Raw genomic sequence first — 13,182 nt, 5'->3', positions numbered from 1 at the left:
GGACCCTGATGACTGCTGTCTAAAGTAGATATGGAATCACTCACTTGATCAGAAAAAAGAGACGGACTGAGCCGAGCGGTTCCAGCACTCCTTCTACAAAATACCCCCAACATGATCCCGAGGAGTACTCGAGGAACGCATTATATATCGCTGTCAAGGAAGGAGATTAAGACGCCAGCGGAGGAGACGGTGCGAGTGAAGGAACTCCTGGGGTCGCTTGGTCTTGTGTAGAGCATGATTTACAGTCTCATGAGGGACTACACTCCAGGGGAGCTTTTCATGAAACAAATAGTGACTGACAACTGTTATAAGCTACCGAAATCCCTGCATCCGATTGGCTCAGGAGGAATTAGTCAGTGAAAGTCGTGATTTACAATATTTTGAGGGACTCCACTCATGGGGGGAGCTTTCATGAAACTAAATGGTCAATGATTTTCACTGACTACTATTCTTAGCTACAGAAATCCTTGCATCCGATTGGCTCAGGAGGAATTGGTCAGTGAAAATCACCAAAAAGCTGCATCTTGAAATACTCCCTGAGGGAACCAGATGGGAAGAGTGCTGTAGTCTGACCATAATGTGGAGAATTTCTGGGGATAATCTGGGGTTACCATGGGCAGAGGCTTATGGATTACCATGGATTAGTACTTAAGAGGAAGAGTCTGGGGATAATCCAGGTTCATCTGGGATGGTTAAAGGGCATTCCCCAACAGTGGGATGTTATTTCATAATCATCTAGGAGATGAAACAGCTATAAATGGTAAATCAACCATGGTGCACTGGATTATGCAAAATACATATAAATTGCTTATTTAAAAAAAATCCTTCGCTCCATGTACATATACTTGAAAAATATATAAACCGGTTGTCCTTTACAATTACACAATAAGTTGATTTGTACCCATAAAGATGGCCCTTTTTCATTTAGCATTTCTTCACCTGATCACGTTCAATCTCCTTCAAAAAGCAGGGCATATGTCCCATTTTATATATCCTGTAATATAGAGCAAACTGAAATTACACTGCCTTATTCATATCAAGGTAATAAAACTGCCTGAGCATGCCTCCTTGCACAACAGATCTATACAGCATACTCATCTCACTCATTAAGAAGATGGCCTTGCGACAGACACTGAACCGATGATTGAGACATCGCTCTTCATCCTCTTAATTGAACACTAGTCCCATAAACTACCGTACATGTTAGAGGCCAGATTGCTCATCCGATTGGCCGTTCATCAAAAATTAAAGAAGCCACTCCCTTTTAATCAACCATCCATCCTAAAAACGGTGACCAGAGTAAGGGTTGGTAGCCGTTCATTAAAAAAAAATTGATAAAACCACTCTCTTTTAATCAAATCCGAGTCCTCATGAAACAACCTTCTAGAGCGGCTGGCTTGTAAGTTGTCCATTCATCCCAGATTAGAGATTAGAAGCCAAAGCCTTTCCGCTCAGAAAATGGATGTTATATTTACTGCCATAATCAAATTTATCATGTAATAGGGTAACGCTGTACAAGGACAGAATTAGAAAGGGAGGGTTGAATCGCCGAAGAGGGGTAATGATATTGCATTGTGGTGGCTAAGTGCATTTTAAAACTGTATGCTGAAGGGGACGGGTATGATGTAATCTACATACTGTATTTTGATAAATTTTCATGACATTTTCAAATAAATCTTCTGCGCTTTGAGTTGTTATTTCATCTAAATGTAAGTGTAGATTTCATTTGCACCAGAAGAGTATTTGTCACATTTTGCAATTATAAAATGATGAAATCTATTGAAAATATATTGATACTGTCTTGCATTGCTTGTAATATTTGAGGACTGAATATCTTCATTGGAAAATGATATTGTCGTTGTCATGTTTAATGATATCAACCTTATTACTGTTAAAGGCAATTTCATTCTTTCTGGCAGCAATTTTAATTAATCAATGCGCCCTAGAGAGCATCATTGCAATTAGGCCGACAGATCATTCTGACAAGAATAGATGAACTGCTCTTATTCCATTAATGTGTTGAGCCTTGCTGTACATACGAATTCATAACTAACTAAATTCCCAGACTGTATTGTTGGACTACTTCATACCCAGACATGTCTAACCTTAATGATAAATTTCATGAAGCACTACTAACAGAATAATGCAAGAAGGTATCGCCCATGATAAAATGTCATAGGTGCACCAGACAGTGAGGTTCAGGTGGCCAGCATCGATGCACCAAAGCTTGGCGTTGGCAAGATAAACCAGGGTGACTTTCATGACACAAATAATCTTGATTTTTCACTTACTAATTTGTTATAAGCTACCAAATCCTTGCATCTGATTGGCTCAAAGCAAGTTTGTCCATCATGATAGCTGACTATTTGTTTCATGAAACACCCCCCTGATCTTACCAAGAGCATGATTTCATGCAGCTATTACATTCTGGCCGATTACTTTAGCCTTACACTGCGGTAATGGGCTTTAGCCCCTAACACGCATTTACCGCCGATCGTATAATCTCCCTAACGACCCCGTTTGCCTCCGCGGATGAATGTAAATGACTGCGCTATCCATCAGTTGACGACCTAAATGTCTTGGCATCCACTCCAAGCCTCACTCTCTGGGGGGACAATGTCTTAAAGCGCAGGCAGGTGCATAGTTAGAGGACTCGTATTAAAGGTGGTGGAATGTAAACATCACTACTTCACCGATCAAACATCAGGTGCATCAGGGCTCCAATGCTGGAAACCTCACAGAGTTGAACAAATTGCATGACTACCAGTATATATAGCTTTCTGATTCTCCTTATGGAAACCTTATTCCATGAGGAGACTTTGTCCAATATCAGCAATACATGTTTTACCTCATGGAGCCAGACAGATATGACAAATATGCCATCAACCAGATGTGAATAAACTTCTCACTTATTGTCCTTCAATTACTATTCTTTATCTCTCATACATACATCACAAATGTTTTTCTTTTACACATGATGTTATAATTAATTTCTAAAGCATTTCCATTAATATAGTGTTTGATAAAAGAGCAATGTAATGAAATATATGCATCATGCCCAAGGGTGTAAAGTTCCATGCCCTAAATTGAACCCCTGACTTTTAACATGTGTAGTCAGGCTCCTTAGACCACTCAGCCACCACAACTCGGGAAAGTTAGATTTAACCTACAATGTAAGTACAATTGGTCAAATAGCAACCAATCAAATAACAATTTTCTATTAGCTTTGGACAAAAAGTGAGACAATTTTCTATACCATTTCGGGTTAGGGCCTCAAAGTAACGCCCTCATCAGAACAGAATTTTCTTACAATATAATTCCACAATACAAAATGATAAATCAATACAATTTTTGGAGACAATTTTGTGGATAACATCAGAGCACCTTCATCTGTGCTTGTTTTTATCAAACTTTAGAATAGAAGGTGCAGGGAGTGAAAGGAACTACACCAATACTCTCTGTCCAAGTTCCAACGTTAATGTCTTGTTTTTCATCAACTCATAACAAAGCGGCACAACAAAACCATCTATTTCATTACTTTTATGGATCATATTGGTCCGAAAAACAATTTAAGTGAGACTGCAAAGACGAGACTGATTTTTGTTTTCCCCTTTATCCAAAACAAAATGCACTTGAAGAAAGTGCTCCTTAAATCCCATGCATTATACAATTGAAAATTCATGAAATGCTGTTCTTCCATGGCATGTAGAGTGCCTGTACCTCAAGTCTCCAAGCCCCATTCACATATAAAGATTAAAACAACCTTTAGGAAAGACATCCTTATCAGAACTTGATGTAAAAAGGATCCCAAGGATTTCTATCCTGCATAAAAACTAGATATCACTGCTGTAAAATCGACCTCGCATGCCAAAACTTACTGATTAGCAAAATGGAACATTTTCATCTTCTATCATTTTGTGAGTTTAGGGTTTCAAGGTGTGAATAATATATCACATGTGAACGGGGCATCACATGAGAAGCAGTGGAACGCATGGCAGGTGCGTACCCTCCTCATTGCAAGGCATTGGGTGAGGTGTTAAGTAGGCATTGAACACCAGCATCTCGACAGAGGCCGGATGATGGCTCCACTCATCCTGGTTGTATCCGGGAAGTCATGTTCTGGTCACCTGGTTCGTGCTTGCTCATTAAAAGTTAATGTTGTCTAGCCTCTGGTATTGATGACGTGGTGTGGAGGCAGGGTGGTGTGATGTTTGGACATGGAATGGACATGGATAGAATCTTCAAGAAGAGAGGGAGGGAGGGAGGGGAGGGGTTAGGGTAGGAGAATGCTGTATTCGGGAAGTCATGTTCTGGTCACCTGGTTCGTGCTTGCTCATTAAAAGTTAATGTTGTCTAGCCTCTGGTATTGATGACGTGGTGTGGAGGCAGGGTGGTGTGATGTTTGGACATGGAATGGACATGGATAGAATCTTCAAGAAGAGAGAGAGGGAGGGAGGGGAGGGGTTAGGGTAGGAGAATGCTGTATTCGGGAAGTCATGTTCTGGTCACCTGGTTCATGCTTGCTCATTAATGTTGTTAATGTTGTCTAGCCTCTCGTATCGTTGACGTGGTGTGGAAGCAGGGTGGTGTGATGTTTGCAAATGAAATGGACATGGATAGGATCCTCAAGAAGAGAGAGAGGGGGGGAGGGGGTTAGGGTAGGAGAATGAGAGAAAGAGATAATAAAAAGAACAGAAAGGGAAAGGGAGGAGTTCAAAGAAAGAAGTCAGGATCTCAACAAATAGTTGGGAGTGAGAAGTAGATGAAAGAGATTGAAAAAAAGAGAAAAAAAATAGCGATCTAAATGCAAATAAAAAAGTGGAGGCAATTTTTTTTTTTTTTTTTTCAAAAGACATGTATTCACAAAGGGAAACTGCACTAAAAAAAATGCAGTTTTGATGTGTTTGATGTGCCTTCTTGTATTTGGAATTTGATCCTTACATGTAGGTGTCCCCCCCTTCAGAATACCATAAATTTTATCTTCCTTTCGTATTTTGAAAGAAAGATATATTGCATAAATCAAAATAGAAAAAAAATGCTTCAAGTAAACAATATTTCATTCAAGCAAATTTGGAAAGTTCAGATCAAGTATGCACAGTCATAAACAACACCATAATTCCGAGTATTTTAAAATATCTTTATGTATAATTCATATAAAGCATGAATTCACTGCACTGAGGATGGCCTTGCCTTCAGCTCCATGGGTTACTAAGATTTACAGAATAAAATTCTTTTAAAAACAAAACAAAAAAGCAAACGGCCAGCAAAAGGTGAAGGTATGAATAAATTTGATCACATCTGTATATAAAAGATGTATGCAGACCACCATCTGTTCAAATATATTATCTTAAAAAGAAAATTTGCATTTTTCAATTGTTTCCCGAAATTCATACGTTTTCAAGCAACAAAAATAGGAATTGTATAAAGAATTTTGTTTTGATAATGCAAATTCATGATTTTCTGTTTGATTTGGAAATTCATAAACAACACAGAATTTTCTGGAATATTTCATTGACAAGGTGACTGTAATACCATGGAGCTATCTGTGTTTAATAGATCCATGGTAATAGCGTCTTCACACTGGCCTCAAACACAGCTACAGTCCCGGGACTGTCCTGAGACTGTAGCGGTGTTGCCTTCGGTGTGAATTCTCTGACCCGCAATAAACTACCGCGGGATAACCTCATCCCGCTATAACTGTGCAACAAACTATCGCTAGGCAAGCCATAGTAGTAGCAATGGGACAGCCCAGCAGCTGCCGCTGTGTTCCTTCAGTGTGACAGCACACCACTACAACACCAGGATAAACCACTTGTAATGTTTACTATATTGTGGGGGCGTCGTGGTCTAGTGGATATGACTCTCGTCTTTCAATCTGAAGGACTGGGTTCGATTCCCCGCCCTCAAACATTTCCGGTGTATCAGAGTTTGGATCACTCAGAGCCAGAGGTCACAAGCCTATACATACTGTGTTTTGTTACAGAGGTCATAAAATTCACCTGCTGCAGATTGAATGGATACATGAAATTCATATCAGGACTGTGCCCGGGGGGGGGCCACTTACATTGGCGAGTGGATACCATGCGCGACCAAAAAAACACGTAAAAAGGATGTCTTTTTTACGTTAAGGCACGTTACGTACGTAACATGATAAGGGTGTCAAAAACACAAAAATAATGAAAGAAGGGTATCTATTTGCGTGTTTAGGGTCGAATTTGCGGGGATGATAAACAAAATTAAAATGTTTTATAAAGGATGTCCTTTTTGCCCCTAAATTTCGTGTTTAGAGTCCGATTTGCGCGAGATGTAGAAGGTGGGGTCGTACTAAACCAAATAAGGTAAAGCCGACGACCGAAGGACCCATAACAATTAAACATTCCTGTACTTGTTTAGAGGTTCATTTCAGGGAATATTTGCCCGAGAGTATCGTTTTGTTTCCAATACTTGTTAAGGGTAGGGTTTCACACGCCAATACTTGTTAAGGGGTGCATTTTCAGAAAATGGATATTACGTGTTTAGGGTGCTTTTGGAGACCCCATGGTCGTGCATGGTATCCACTCGTGAATGGAAGTGGCCCCCCGGGATGGATACATGAAATTCATATCGGGTCTGTGCCGGGAGAATTTTCTACAATGAATGCATTTATAGTGATGTCGCCATCATGCAACAGCACCAGCATAAATGATTGACCCTGTACAATAATGTTCAAAAGTGCAACACTTGACAAGCAAAACATGTCCATGTACTACATCCACTGAACATTTCATGACTCTCGCATCAGGGGAGGGCGATCACTAGCATGCCTTGCACCATCAAAGCATGAACATGAATATCAATTCAACTGTAAACTTGTGAAGTTATTTTATCTCCAAAGTTCAAGGGAGCATTTCATGAAAGAAATTGTCAGTGCTTTACACAGATTACTTTGCTCTCAGCCAATCAAATGCAAGGATTTCAGTAGCTTATAACAAAGAAAATCACTGACACATAGAACTCTGACATAAGCTGCTCGCTACTGCATCTGCCTACCAATTTGCAGTCCCAAGGGTCCCTCTCCATATCTTGCCAGCACCAAGATCAGATTGTAGCTTTGACTATGATCTAGAACTAATAGTATGCAAGAATACATCTCAAGCTCGATTAGTTGAGATTACTTTAAATATTCTGAACAGATGCTCAGCTTTAATGTTTAAACAGCATAGAAAAGTGTGCATACTACATAGATCTAATGGGAGACCCTAAAGTACGTAACTGTTGAGAAACTTTCTCTGTCATTCTGGTGGGTGCCCCTTGCGATAGAGGTACAGCCAGCGGAGCATGCGGAGAGCTGAGGCATGATGGTAAAGTCAAGTCATCTGGAAGCCCACAGAGCTGATCATGCACTGGCCTGGACTGGCTGGTGCACTCGTATTGAATCATGGATTGAATCGAGAGTAATCGGTTACTTGAACCAACTTGACACCACCTTGCTCATGTGCACAGATGAAATGTGACATAGATGTGCAGATAGGTCTATAACTTCTCAAGACCAAGTGTTATTTTTCATTGTTGTGTACAAGTGCTTTAACAACTGTCCATCAACAGATAAATACAATGATTACTATGATCTACACGTATAATAGTGTAGATTTCATATGATTTCATTTCAAACTTTATGGAAGACTAATTAGGCTTGTGCCGTCACACCGGGTAAGGCAATCCCATAACCTGACCATTCAAGAAAAGAGCCCTCCAAATTCCCAAAATGTTGGGTCCACTTTACCCGACCATTAAAAAATTAAATTAAGGTATGATTTTCACAAAAGATCCTATGAATTGAACCCAAACTTTTCGGAATTTAGTGGGCCCTTTTTTTGAATAGTGGGGTAAACTGTGGGGTAGACGTTTCAAGAACTTATAAGGCCCTTTTCTCGAAGAGTCTAGTTTCGCGATTGGCCGACCCGATGTGATAACCTGATGTGAAGACACATGCCAATTATGAGGGTTTCAGCATATGAATCCTCTGCTAAAATAAAAGTGAATATGCAATGTCTTCCCTATTCACATGTCCCACATAACATGTTCATAATACACCAAATCTTGCTCAGGGCAAGATCAAGATCACTACCTTGAACAACCTCTTTATTAATAATGAACTACGAGGTGAACTTGTTTGCACTGCAAAAGACAAGCACCTTGCCAAAGCACAAGAGATAAAGGTAATATCCTCATGAGGTAGACCGTCAATCAACGAACGGAAGAGCCCTTGGATGTTTAGACATTTGGACGTTGAGCATCACCAGCAAGTTTTTTTCAGTTTCACTCAGAAGTTTTTAAGTAATTGACATATTTTAAACATGGAATAATCAAATGTACTGCCAGGTTTAACATGGAAAGTTTCATCACCATTATCATACTTCACCATTTCTCCTTGAATATGAAAAAATGGATTATTAGAAATCAGAGGAAGTGATGCATTGTCAGAAAGCAAGATTATCACTATTATGGAAGAAGAAAAAGCCTTCCCCCCCATCATATTCATCATCTTGGGCGAAAATTTGTGTAAGACCTCAAAAAGCAGAAAAAATGGAACATGATATTTCTTTCTCATGATTCATAGTGTATTCATTGCAGTTTTTATTCTTAAACAAGACTTTGATTCAGTAAAAAAGAAGTCACTTTTGTGATTGTAAATTATTAAAGTGGTAATTCTTTTGTACAAGGACTGTTAACACTGAAGAGTGTGTCAAACTTCACTGGAAATGGTGACATTTCTGAGGTAAAATCATTGCGTGATGGACAAAAATACTTTCTTCACCTACAAACATTTTAATTTTATGAAATAAGACTGGTAATCTAAATTAAAAATTTGATTATGAAAGAGGAGTACCTATATGTACATTATACAGCGTTAAACATGCTGCATTTTAAACTTGGTTTTCAGTAATAATTGTGATAATCTTACTTTATAAGAAGAAAGTGTCATTTGCTGGGCTTTTTAATGATTCATTTTTTCCCAGGGTGAAACAGTTCAACATAATAACAGCACAGGCATTTTTCCACCTGTATTCCATGACAATGATGACATGTTTAAAAAAAATTCAAATATTCAAAAGATTTTGATGTGATGAGCATTTTAATCTAGGATATGATTTATCTAGATATGCAATCCCCCATTATGGTGAAGCTGAAATTTTGTTGGTTCTCCATATCCATGATAATTACAAATTTCAGATGACAATTATAAATTAGGATTGAATGCATAGAAAAAACAATTCCCTGTATACATAATCCTTTGCAACACAATATTCATCAGCTCAACAAACATCCCAATTTAGAATCAGGTTATTCCATATAGATTTAAATGCAAGGTTACAGCTAATATTAATATCATCAATATATTTTATTTTTCAAATGAAAAATTGCCAAAGCAAACAATTTATTTTTGTCCAGGAAAACTGACTGACATAAATATTGTATGATTAGCTGTTTATCACCATACAAATGCATTTAATTTCTTGCTTAAAATAAATAAAAAGTCATTATTTTCTGCGATCACACAAGGATTTGGGTGATGAAAACGGGGAGCAGAAAACAATTTCCTGTGAACTAGTGCCCTACAAAACAAACAAAGACTAGCATAATATTGTTGTAATATTTGTTCATCTCAAAATCCCTATACTTGTCTCACGGTAAGCGCGCTTGACGTTAATTTTGTGTGGCCTGAAATTGAAAATAAATTTGTTTGCATGCATCCTCCGTGGCTGCCTCACTCCACTTCTGCAAGGAGTAAAACAAATAAAATTCAAAATTGATTTAAAGTTGATGCAATTATATTGCCCCGGGCCGAGTCGTGGAGCGAGGAGAATGAGAGAGATGGTGTGATTGCATTGTGAGATGATTGGGGGGTATTAGATTAGCAAGCAGACAGTGTGCGTGGGCCATCCATCGGACCGTCCTCATTAAATAGGGTTTATCATACCATGGGACAACAAAATGAAAAAAATTCCTCACTACCTTTCCCCTTTGTCAGAAAATATGTATGAATTTAGCTTTGGAAATGAAGCCTGGGTGAATTCAATTAGGTGAAAGATTTGACTAAATTACATAAGAGGTCTCTTTGTCATTTTCGGTCAGCGGATTATATTGACTTTTATTAAGATTTGTACATTACTGAAATGCACGTCTATGCATGAAAAAGATAAATCTTCAAGTTTGACAATGGATTCTATAAGAATGATCCTTATGATTAAGAATGATCACTTACTATTAATTTAATTCTCTCTTTATTACTAAATTGTGTTGTTATTCGTAGGAGCAAATGTAACTCATAAAAAATAGTTATTATTAATGTGTCACTCTTTGCAATAATGGTGTAGTTCTATTCTTCATTTTCAAATAAAATTCAATATGCCAAAAAGAACACAAACAGGCTTCAAAACAAGCTAAAAGAGATTCCTTTTCATAATCAAACATTGCAAAAATGAGCTTTGTATCATCAGAATATAGGACAAAATTTATGAATATACTTTTTAATAATTCACTTGAAGAATATGTTGTCGATAAAGAAGGTGTGTAACCTTGGGCAAGGATTTTTTTTTTCTCAGCCTCAGCACTTCCAATATTTGACTATCCAAGCAAACAATATGGTGTCACACTTCATCATACAATGTACATGTAGTATGCTGACACCTGATGTGATGCAGATACACTTGGTGTTCCATTCATAATGACACACCTTGAGCATTATTGGAATTGTATATTGGTAACAAAGTTAACAGTTTGCAAGGACAACAAGCAGAAGAAGTGATATATAAACACATGTCACTTTGAACAAGTTGATTCACCGGTGATATTTATTTGATATTTCACACCCTCTCAAGGTGAAACAAGTTGATAATAATTTTCAATTTAGCTGCAGTATTGGTCCATTTCTCAATGTAACATGGGCAAAAACCAGCCAGGCAGGCTGTAATTTTAATAGAGGGTGTATGTTTTATTCATGAAAAGACTTGTCACACGTTTTATCCGACAAGTGCTGTTTTACCCGACAGTTACCACAGTAACAGTGCCTCCCAGCCAATCAAAATCAAGGAAAGTTGTCAGATCTCACAACTTGTCAGACAAAATGTTGATGAAACGCTCCCCTGGTGAGGATGTCATGAAACAAATTGTGACTTTCACGACAACTACTGGATATTCTTGAATCTGAATATCTCAGAACAATTAATGAAAATCAGACAATTCGCTTCATGAAATTAACACTCCTTTTAATAGCCAAGTCTTTCTACCTAATCCTGGGTTGAGAGAGGAAAATGTAAATCAATGTCATGTTAGAAATGAATCCTTCACCAGTATTGCCCAGAACATCAAACTTCTACCACGAAATTGCTGGATTCTGCAAACTGACCATAACAGCATCAGAAAATATCCATCCATGTATCCGTGAGGGTACTGCTCCCAATCCCGAGTTAAGACAGACAGATTATATAAAAATCATTAGCAAATTTTTACACTTGAACAAATTCTATAAGACAGTAATGTATTGAAAATGCCTGTCAAATTATGACAATGAACAGCTGGAAGGTCATTGTCGAAAATTGGTGAACCCGAACAGCACTTCGTCCTAAGTTTCAGAGATGACAAAAACTTTTTTTTAAATGTGGTTTGTCTAGAGTCCAGGACGAAACTGTTATTCTGATTCATGAATTTTAGACAAAGACTTCTTGGTTGCTCAATGTAATGAAGGCCATTTGACAGTATTCTCTATGCAGTGCAAAAACTCTCTACTATCTTAGAGAGCAGTAAAGCAATTAATCATATTCTAATATACTGCAATCAAAGATTCTACAATGACATAATCAGGGACAAGTAAAGCAATTAATCATATTCCAATATACTGCAATCAAAGATTCTACAATGACATAGTCAGGAGTCTGCAACTTGACCATAATGGCACCACAAAGCTTTTGCATCTGTAAGACGACTGCTCCTCCCCTTATGGGATGAAGGGTTCAATGATCCCAATTCAAGATCATGGCCAATAAAAAACAATTTGTTCTTTCAAAGTAATATAGGCCTACATATTATCGAGTCAACATGCCAATACCAGATAGAGATACCAACCTCATAGACAGCACTGAAGAGTTTGGTGGAAAAACTATAAATTTCTGCAATAGACATACTAGCCTGATGTATACCATGATACAATTTTCACAATGAGACAATTTTCTCCATCAAACTAGCAGTATTTTTTTTTACTACATCTCATCATTAAATACAGCTTGGTAAAAAAATGTAATTTGCTAGTAACAGAAATTATTTGATGATGTTGGGCACTTTTTTATATTTCTACGATTACTTTCCCTGACGGTAGATTACAGATCTGATCGAATCAGATGAGTTTGCATCCAATAGCAATGTGATAGAGAGCCCTGTGTACAAAGTACTCTCCCCGGTGTTCAAGGGTAAGCTTCATCGTGAATCAAAATTCCATAACTACAATTGGGAACTTGTGCAAACTAATTTTGACAATAGGTGGTTTCAGACCGCCTCGAAGTTCGCCAGTTCCAGGTATTCTTTGATCGGGAAATTTACCCCGATCAGAAAATACCAGGTATTTTGGTAATGTGAAAGCAAACTACGCGTAATTTCCCCGAAAGAAAATACCCGCTAAATAGTAGGTACTTGGCGAAATTACGAGAACTTTCGTGGGGATTTTTCCAAGGTCGCAGGTATTTTGACGATGTGAAAGCAAATTACGGGAACTTTTAGCCCAGCGTGTCGTTGGGCGCGGCGGCGTGGGTGGCTGCTGGGCTAGTGATTTTGAATCTCGCGCCTTGCCTGCTTATCAGACCATACTGCGCATGCTGGTAACTTCGGGAACTTATCCCGAAGGATGTGTTTCGGGGCGGTGTGAATGCAGGAATAATTAACGGGTATTTTTTAGCCGAAAACAGTTCCCGTAATTTAACGGGGATTCTTGTGATAGAGGCGGTTTGAAACCACCTTTTATAAAAGAAATCACACCAATGACCGATCACAATCAAGGTTACCAAGTAGTTACAACAATGACAAGTCTCCCGGTTAATCTCCAAGATAATCTCCTGGATGCCCAATGTGAAAGGGGTACTTTCAAGATCAAGAACATACAAGCAACATGTTGACGACGCATTGGATGACAAGAGGATACGATCAATTTGA

General features: G+C 38.2%; 1 protein-coding gene across 1 annotated transcript in view; it reads right to left on the bottom strand.

Moving 5' to 3' along the window:
• Window positions 1–13,182, bottom strand: part of LOC121418216 (polypeptide N-acetylgalactosaminyltransferase 2-like) — a 91,258-nt gene that overhangs the window by 60,901 nt on the left and 17,175 nt on the right. The gene's annotated exons all lie outside the window — the stretch shown is intronic.

Source organism: Lytechinus variegatus, chromosome 7, assembly GCF_018143015.1.
Source record: "Lytechinus variegatus isolate NC3 chromosome 7, Lvar_3.0, whole genome shotgun sequence".
Taxonomy (NCBI): Eukaryota; Metazoa; Echinodermata; class Echinoidea; order Temnopleuroida; family Toxopneustidae; genus Lytechinus; species Lytechinus variegatus.
The sequence above is the reverse complement of the archived record's forward strand: the minus strand, read 5'-3'. Positions and strand labels throughout refer to the sequence as shown.